Source organism: Vigna umbellata, chromosome 5, assembly GCF_029865625.1.
Source record: "Vigna umbellata cultivar VRB3 chromosome 5, Vumbellata_1.0, whole genome shotgun sequence".
NCBI lineage: Eukaryota > Viridiplantae > Streptophyta > Magnoliopsida > Fabales > Fabaceae > Vigna > Vigna umbellata.
The window spans coordinates 43,687,237-43,695,808 of NC_142169.1; positions in this window are offsets into that span (position 1 = coordinate 43,687,237).

Below are 8,572 nucleotides of genomic sequence, written 5' to 3' on the forward strand. Positions count from 1 at the left end.
GTCGAGACATCAGGTTTAAGGTAATTTAGAAAGTGCCATTAACATTAATGAAGAAAGATGAATTCTAGAATACATGAGAGTGAATAGGATGAAACTAATAAACCCCAACAACATATTCATTCATATATTTCAAACCACGTGTTTTGTTTCTTCTTGCCCATTGATCAATACATGCATTCATATTTACTTTTCAGTATTTTGAATTTAAACCTACAAGAATTTGGTCACAAGTCCTAGATAATCAACAAATCACATAATTATCTAGGTCGTGAGTCCTTTGGGAAAACGATACTTGGTCTTACAATGTTTATTACTTGATACGATTCGGTTACACTTGTCGAGGGTTAATAGTAGTATACTACCCGTACCCGACCCGTTTAGAAGCGGGTATTAAAATACTTGCTACCCGTTACCCACAGATAGTAAATACCCGCGAATAGTAACTATACGCCGCGGATTTTACCCGCGGGTACCCGTGCCTGCGATTAAAATTGCCATCCCTGATTGAAGCAGCTCCACACTTCATGCTAGAGCGCTCCACGATTCAGAATGGACGTGGCAAAATAAAGACATGAGTGATTTTTATGGTGTACGCCAAGTGTTTGATGAAAGGTTCAGTGGAGGTTTGATGAGTGTGTAAGGTTTCTCAAGCTCAGAAGGCCTTCCAAGAGGGAAGGAAGCTAGAAGAAGGAGTGCAAAATAAGCACAAAAAGAATTGAACTTTGAAGATAAGCCTAGAGTAAACTCAACAACATTTCGTTATCATTTCAAAGTTGAAAATTACAAAGGGGAGAGCCTTTCTTTTATAGGTGAAGAGAGGACTCCATATCAGACCTTGCTAAGCTTCTCTAATCACTAAAGAAGAGTGCTAGATATGCTTTAGAACTTGGGCCGCAAGTTCCACACAAAACACATTAAAAACGTGTTTAATATGTAAAAGCTGTCAAAAATGGCTGGGTGCACGATGTAGATGGCTGAGCGATTTTCCAATCCGAAAGCTATTTTTCAATGCATTCCCAATTCGGAAGCTATTAGCTTCAATCTAGAAAACACCTAAATTCCTCTTCTTTGCCTTCTTTGCTCTCTTTAGCTTGGCAAGCCTCCTAGGATGCATAGGTGATGACAAATTTATGAACACCGAAAAACGGCGCCACAAACTTGTTGAACAATCGGCAAGTGTGACCGAATCGTTTCAAGTAATAAACTCGGTAAGACCAAGTATCGTTCTCCCAAAGGACTCACGGCCTAGTTTAGTTATGTGATTCGTTGATTATTTAAGACTTAAGAACGAAATAAGTGGAGTTTAATATGCAAAACAGAAAATAAACATGTATGCATGAATTTGATCAATGGCTAAAACAAAATACAAACACTTCAATGGAATATATGGATGAGTATGTTGTTGGGTTTATCAATCTCATCTTATCCACTCTCATATACTTTAGGAATTCAACATTCTTTTCATCATTGTTAATGTCACTCTCTAAATTACCTTGCAAGAAGGCCTATCCCTAATTACGAGTTCATACGATTCCTAGCATTCCTAATAATTAGTTCTTTTAGTGCAGGAGCTTAACGGCAACCAATATACTATTGGGAGAAATTCCCCGGATCTAGACTTCCCCGTACGTTCCCGTATCGACAAAATCAATAATCATGCATTGAATGAGTTAAACAAAGCAAGCATTGAGCAAAGAGGAAAAACCCTAACTAATGATGAAAGAAAGCATAGGTCTTAAATATAAGATGTAAAAACAAATTCCATATATGAGAGTTTCACAAGACTACATTGATTCCCCAACAACAATACAAGGTTTAGTTCACCATATTCATGGTGAAACTAGATGAATAATAATGAAAGAATGAAAGATAAAACCCTAGAAAGGTGAAGAGGTAGCCTGAGCATCCAAGATCCTCCTTCAAAGGGGTCGAAGAGAGAGTGTTTGCTTCGTTTCTGCCAAAGATACAAACCCTAGGACGTCCTAAAGCTTATATACTATTCTAAAATTACAGAAAATTTAGGCCCAAGCCCATAAGTGTGCCGCTCAGCGGTAAAGTACCGCTCAGCGGTAAGTGCGTGAGTTGGTTTCTTCCCCTCAGCGGCCATTTTGCCCCTCAGCGGATCCGCCGTGAGCTTCTAAGTGCCGCTGAGCGGCAGTTGCGGCTTCTCCTTTTGCACTTTTTGATGTCTTTTCTGATTTCATCTCTCTCCTTCTTCACTTCTTTCACCAAATTCACCTTAAAACCTGCACAAAAACACTGAAATCAAGCATAAACCAGTCCAGCTCTCTTATTTCTGAAAATATGAATAAAAGCATGATTTCAAGCTAGTTTCTAAGTGTTAAAGGTTGCTTTTAGTATCAATTTCAAGCATGAAAATAACAGTTTTTCAACTGTTATCAATAGGCATGGTTTCCAACCTTTATTTGTGACCTACAAAACAATATAAATGTGTTTAGCAAAGATAATCCATCTAAGACTTAAATAAGGAAAGATCTTTTTGTTAAAAGTCTTTATTCACTCCCCTTTCTTAATCTTTGTCTAAGTTGATACTTCTTTGGATGGGAAATCCCTAAAGGAATTGACATCATGTAGTGTCTCCATAATTGACGATATCATCATACGAGTCTAGCAATGTACTAAGAAGATGATACAAGTATCAAACAATTCTGGATAACCACAAAATAGACACGTTCAATAATCTTTTCTTGTCTTTAATAATCCTTTTTAATCTTCCAACTCACTTAGAATTAAGCTCAAGATCTTAATTTGTCTTTGTCATTGGAAAATCTCTAAATTAGCCGTGGTTGTATCTTCTATAAGGCACTTGACGATTAAAAAGTTATATAATGTATCGACAACTTATGACTTTAATTTTACTTCAGCTACACAAAACACATGTTAGAATGCTAAAGTGTAGTATATGCAGTTACATAATATCATTAAAACTCTACACGTAAAAGACTTATCAAGTCATTTAGACAAATTCCATAAACTATACTCTCTAGTTAGAGTATTCTAGCTAAAGTATCTAACGTATAATGTCCACCTAGAACAACTTTTGTCTAAAAAGGCTTAACCAATTGATTTGAACATTATTTTCATTCCAAGCTCATTTTATCACTTTTGGGGAAATCCTAGTTAAAACAACAAATTTAAACACAATTATTAAATAATAAAGTTAAGACTAAATTATGTATGAGATGGAATCCTGCCTAACGTATTTTCTTTAGTGTTCTCTTTTTGTATTTTTACATTTTATTGTATATGCATTTAAGTTTTCTTGGAGCATGGGTTACTATAAAAACCCATCTCCACCAATCTATTTGGTACTTTTGAGAATAATGAGAATTGAGTTTTCTGAAGTAGAAATTATTCTCTCTTGAAAATCAGACTAGAGAGTCCAAAGACTCCCTCTAGCCACCTTCCAAGCACCTCTCTCACTTCCATTTTCCAAATTCCGCGGTGCTTCTCTCTCCTCCATGACGCCCTTTCTCCACCAATTTGTTTCCTCTGCGTGGCGCACTCCTTCAACCACGCGTAACGCTTCACCATGTCTTCATCACTCCTCGCCACATCTTCATTTGGCATTCCCTTCCACATCGCAAACACGCATATCTTTATTCTCGCATATCTCTCGTGTCTTCCTCGAGAGCATTTCTCTTTCTAGAGAGCTCCTCGTCCTCGTCAGCCATTGCTCATCCCAGTAAGTCTCCTTTCTTCACATAATCACTTCATCACACACATTCTCCTCACAGATTTTTGCATTTCCTCTTCACGATTCATCTTTGAATCATCCTTTTCAACCTCATATCCTCTTTCCGCATCTCCTGACCACATCAAAACCTAGGGTTTCTTTATTATTTCGTCTTTTCCTGCCATTCTCACCGTTTGTTTTTGATTCCCACCGATTAAACCTCCATTTGCACCGTTTAAACACTATTGCACCGATCAATCTTGTGCTTGAACCGATTAACCGGTTCATATTATGTTCCCTCCCATTTCTAGGGTTCCTTCAGTCAGTTTAGGGTTTTTGGTCCGATTAGAATTTGAGTTTAGTTTTCCTTGGAGGCAGTCTTTGATCTCGTGTTCTCGTCGTCATTTTCATCATTCTGTTGCGTCTTTCTTCGTCAAGGAAGCTTCGAGGAGTTCGCATCGCGCCTTCGATCACTTGTGGGAGCCGCTCTTCCATCAGTGGGTATTTCGAGCAAGGTTGAGCACGCTTCAAAGATAAATTTCTCACATCTATGTTGTTTGATTTTGTATTTACTCTTTTGCGTCTCTGTTCTGAGTTTTCTTCAAAATTTCTAAGTTTTTCGGTTTAATTATGAGTTAAGTTTCTGTTTCATTCATTGTTTTTGTTCCACGTTTATTTTGTTCATTCTTTGCATTATTAGTTAAATTTTCCTTTGATGTCTTAATCTGATTTAGTTTGTGCATTTTCTGTGATTTGAGTGAAGTCTTATTTTCATCTTGTTCGGTTCAATTTAATCTTTGAGTCATTTTAGTTTTGAATTCCAATTATGTTTTGTCATAGTCATGTTAGTTGATTTTTCTTGTTCATAACTTCAAGTTGTACTTCTTATTTGAGTTGTGTTTGTGGTGATCTGATTATATGTTCAATGTGCATACCGTATGAGCTATGACATTGAATACTGAGAGCTCGGATGCATGAAATGAGCAGTAGATATGATTTGAATTTTCTATTGTGAACTTCTAACTTTAATAAGCTGTTGAATCCGAACATTAAAGCTATTCTACGCTTTTAAAATTGAGTTGGAATGCTGAGATGACTAGTAACAATGTGTCAACCAAAAAAGTTGTGATACGCTCAGCATTAGCTTGGTTGTTAGTGTGAAAGTCACAGTAGAAATTACTTGCAAGTAGTAGGCCGAACTGCATATTTCCTTGCTTGAGTCATTTGCTTTGTTTTTGTTCATTTCAATAGTAGATCATTGCTAGAATTTAGTATATTCAATTCTAGAGTCATTTGTGTCTTGCATTTGGTGTTGTTAAGTTGAATCATTTGTTTCTATCATGACTTGTATCTTGTAAGTCAAATTGGAATAAAGTCAAATTATATGTTGTGAATTGTAGCAAAAGAAAGTGAAATTATAAAAGCATGGGTTCTTGTGACTTGAAAAGAAAAAGCAATTAGAAAAGAAGTATTGATTGAACCACATATAGAGCAAAGTGGCAAGTACAATTCACAACACAATTTCACTCTTAATGTTTCTCTCCTTTTCCTGGTTCATCATTTAGTTTGATTGGAGTCAACATTTTAGAGCAATTGGCAATGCATTATTCTATTTTAGTTGCAAATCTGTTTGGTCATGTATGATTCAACTCTCTTGGATTTTTCTTGTGTTTTTAATATGTTCTAGATCCTTTGGTAGGTTCAGCTTGTGGGCCTTCTTCTTAAATTACCTTGTTTCTTGTTTGTCTTGTTGATAACTCTGGTATTGTCTACTTCATACGTGCAATTTATTATGTTGTTCCTAATTGATGCTTTTGTTGTTTTTCTAATCTGGTCTAGAGTTTATCTATAGTAGTTGCTCTGTTGTGCTGTCATTGTTATGTGGTTGTCCTGTTCTGATCTCTAACTTTGCCTTAGCCTAGCCATTCTTGATTGAGAAGCTTTTATACTTTGGTTTCTGGAATTTAAATGAAGGTTTGTGTGCTTGGTAGCATCTTAGGTGGTGGTGATCTGACAAATTCTCCAGCCTTGAACTGCCAAGGGGAATTTCCCTTCCCAAACCTTTCATTTGTGTGATTTAAATTTCTAAAGAGAAGCCTGAGTGTATTGAGTTTAGTGAGGCTAACTTGGCCTAATTTCCTTGGCACATTTGTATGCGAGAATCAGTTTTTACATAATTGTGTCCTAACTGTTTACTTGTGCAGAAACAATAATTTGTTTGGGATTCTTTTAAATAGTTGAAATAGGTTGGAAGTTGGGTATTGAATCTAATGAATATTGAGTACATTGGACTATGAGTGCAAATCAAATATTCAATTTGATGATTTGAGAGCTTAAATAGCTGAGATTTATTTGTGCAGATTTCCATTTTGTTTAGATTCATTGTTTAATCGTAGCTCAATTTTCTCCATTACTGATAACAGTTGAAAATACTGTTATCTATGATGTAATTTTGACACTAAATGCACCCTTTTCTACTTAGAAACTTGCTTGGAATCATGATTTTACTTTAGTTTTGTGAATAAGATAGTTGAGGTTATACTTAATGATTTTATTACTAAATTCCCTTGATTTTGTAGGCTATTGGAATGATTTGAAAGAAGAATTAAAATACCAAATAGTTGGAATGTAGAAAAGTCAACCAGAATGCAAAAAAGTCAACCATAGTGCAGAAAAGTCAACGAGAGTGCAGAAAAGTCAACCAGAGTGCAGAAAAGTCAACCAAAGTGCAGGATTTTCGTCCCGCACTGCGCTTGAGCGCTCCTCAGGGGCGCTTGAGCACCAGATTTGTCCCACACCACGCCCGGGCACCCTTCCAGGGGCGCTTGAGCGCTAGACGGTGTCGCACACAGCCCGGGCGCCCCATTTAGGGCGCTTGAGCGCCAATTCGTGGGCTTGGACTTGTTTTCTATTATTTTTATGTTCTATTTAAGGACTTGCACATCCTAGGTTTTTTATCTTTTGATGGCTTGAGCACAGAAACACACTTTTCACCCCTTGGGGGTAGATTTGGGGATAATGACAGCTCTCCTCTTCTCTTTCTAGGGTTTTTCTATCTCTTTCATTCTTTCATTCCATTGTAATTCTATTTGTTGATTGGGGGATGATGTAACCTTGTGAACTCTCAATAACATATTCTTTTTCATTAGTTGTTAGAGTAATTCATTTATGCTTATTACATGTTTTTTTAACTTATTCATAGCATGATGTATGAATTGCATGAGTGTTGGGAGGTTCCTTACAATTCAATTTCTTGTTGAATTGTCCCAAGAGTAATATTTCTCAAGGATGAGGGTATGAGTCTTGGTGTTCTTCAAGCTTTTGATCTTCACATTTAATTGCTAGGAATGCTAGGAATTGCATGAACTGATGATTAAGGAAAGACTTATGCGCCAAGGGATCGAGTTTAAGTGATTTAGTGAGTGACATTAACATTAATGCATAAAGAAGAATTCTTATATACAGGACATTGAATTAGGTGAAATCTAAACCCCAACAACATATTCATCTCATTTTATCAACTTCATCCATTCATTCTTTTGTTTAGCCTCAATTGATCAAATTGCATTCATGTTGCGATTCAGTACACTTGCCTACCATCAACAATTACATCATATCACTTTTTGTCCATTGGTTTGATCAGCTTTGTGCATCCAGTTTATCATTTCCTAAAAATGTTATTCTTTATTTAATGTGATTATTGGAAGGGTCCAAATCCAATTTTGTCCTGATTGATTGATACAAATCTGAATGTGTTCCTTCTTTTAATAACAAATTATAATTGATAACATTGTATGCACTGATAGCTTTGTTGAGAGTTATGTGTGCAGAGTTGAATTAATGGAATCATTAGTTGAACTTGTTACATGAGACAGGAAGTTACAAACATTGTTCTGATTGCATTTTGAAATTGTTCATTTCTGCAATAACTTGTTTCAACTATATATATGCATCATTTCTGATTGTATCACATCATTCTTCCTTCATTGGCTTGATCAGGTTTTGATTAATTTGGAATGATTGTTTAATCAGTTTGGTTTCAGCCTTGAATCACATCCATTTGCATCTGGTTAAATGTACATTTCCATGTGTATTTTGCGGGATTTTGATGTGAATTTGTGTGTGCATAGCTGATTTGTTGAAATTTACCTTGAGCAATAGTTTAGCTTGAGTAAGCAGTAACAGAAACATTTCCCTTGGGAGGCTTGCAGTGAAGGGAGTTTCCTTTAGCTTAAATTGCTTCTGTTTTGCTCAAATTGTTTGTATGGCTTGCAATTGTTGGGATTGGAATTGTTTGATCTGTTGATTTAGTGTGAATTTTTGTCCATGTGTGTTTGTAGGATTGGACTTCTCAGAAAAACCCAAAGAGATTTGATTCTAGAAGTTAGAAAGGACCACACGCTGTCAAGAAGCCAGATTAGGCACATGATATTCCTGTAGGATGAACCAGGACCGTAGCATAGGATTAAGTCTTTTATAATTGTTTGTTTTATTTGATTTGTAATAGGCTTGTGTTAGCCTACTATTAGTGTGGTTTTGTTTTGTAAAAGGCCTTTAAAAGTCCAAGTGTTTTGGAAGAGTCCTTGGTGCTCTTTCAATTCTTGGCAACTTTTCTTGATTGTTTGAATTTTTGATTTCTGTTCATGTTTAGGGGTGATTTAGGCTAAAAGGGATTAAACTCTAACCCTTCTCACATTAGAGTCTGAGGAGTCTAATCTTTTAATTGTGCTTATTTGTTTGTTTGTGAGTCATGTACTTTGTTTCTAAAGGTGATTTTAGCTTAAGGGTAAATAGTTAGTAACATAAGACATTTCTGGTAAGGAAAGATTTGGTACTTAAGTAGTCTTTATGACTCACCTTTCTTTACTAGGACTT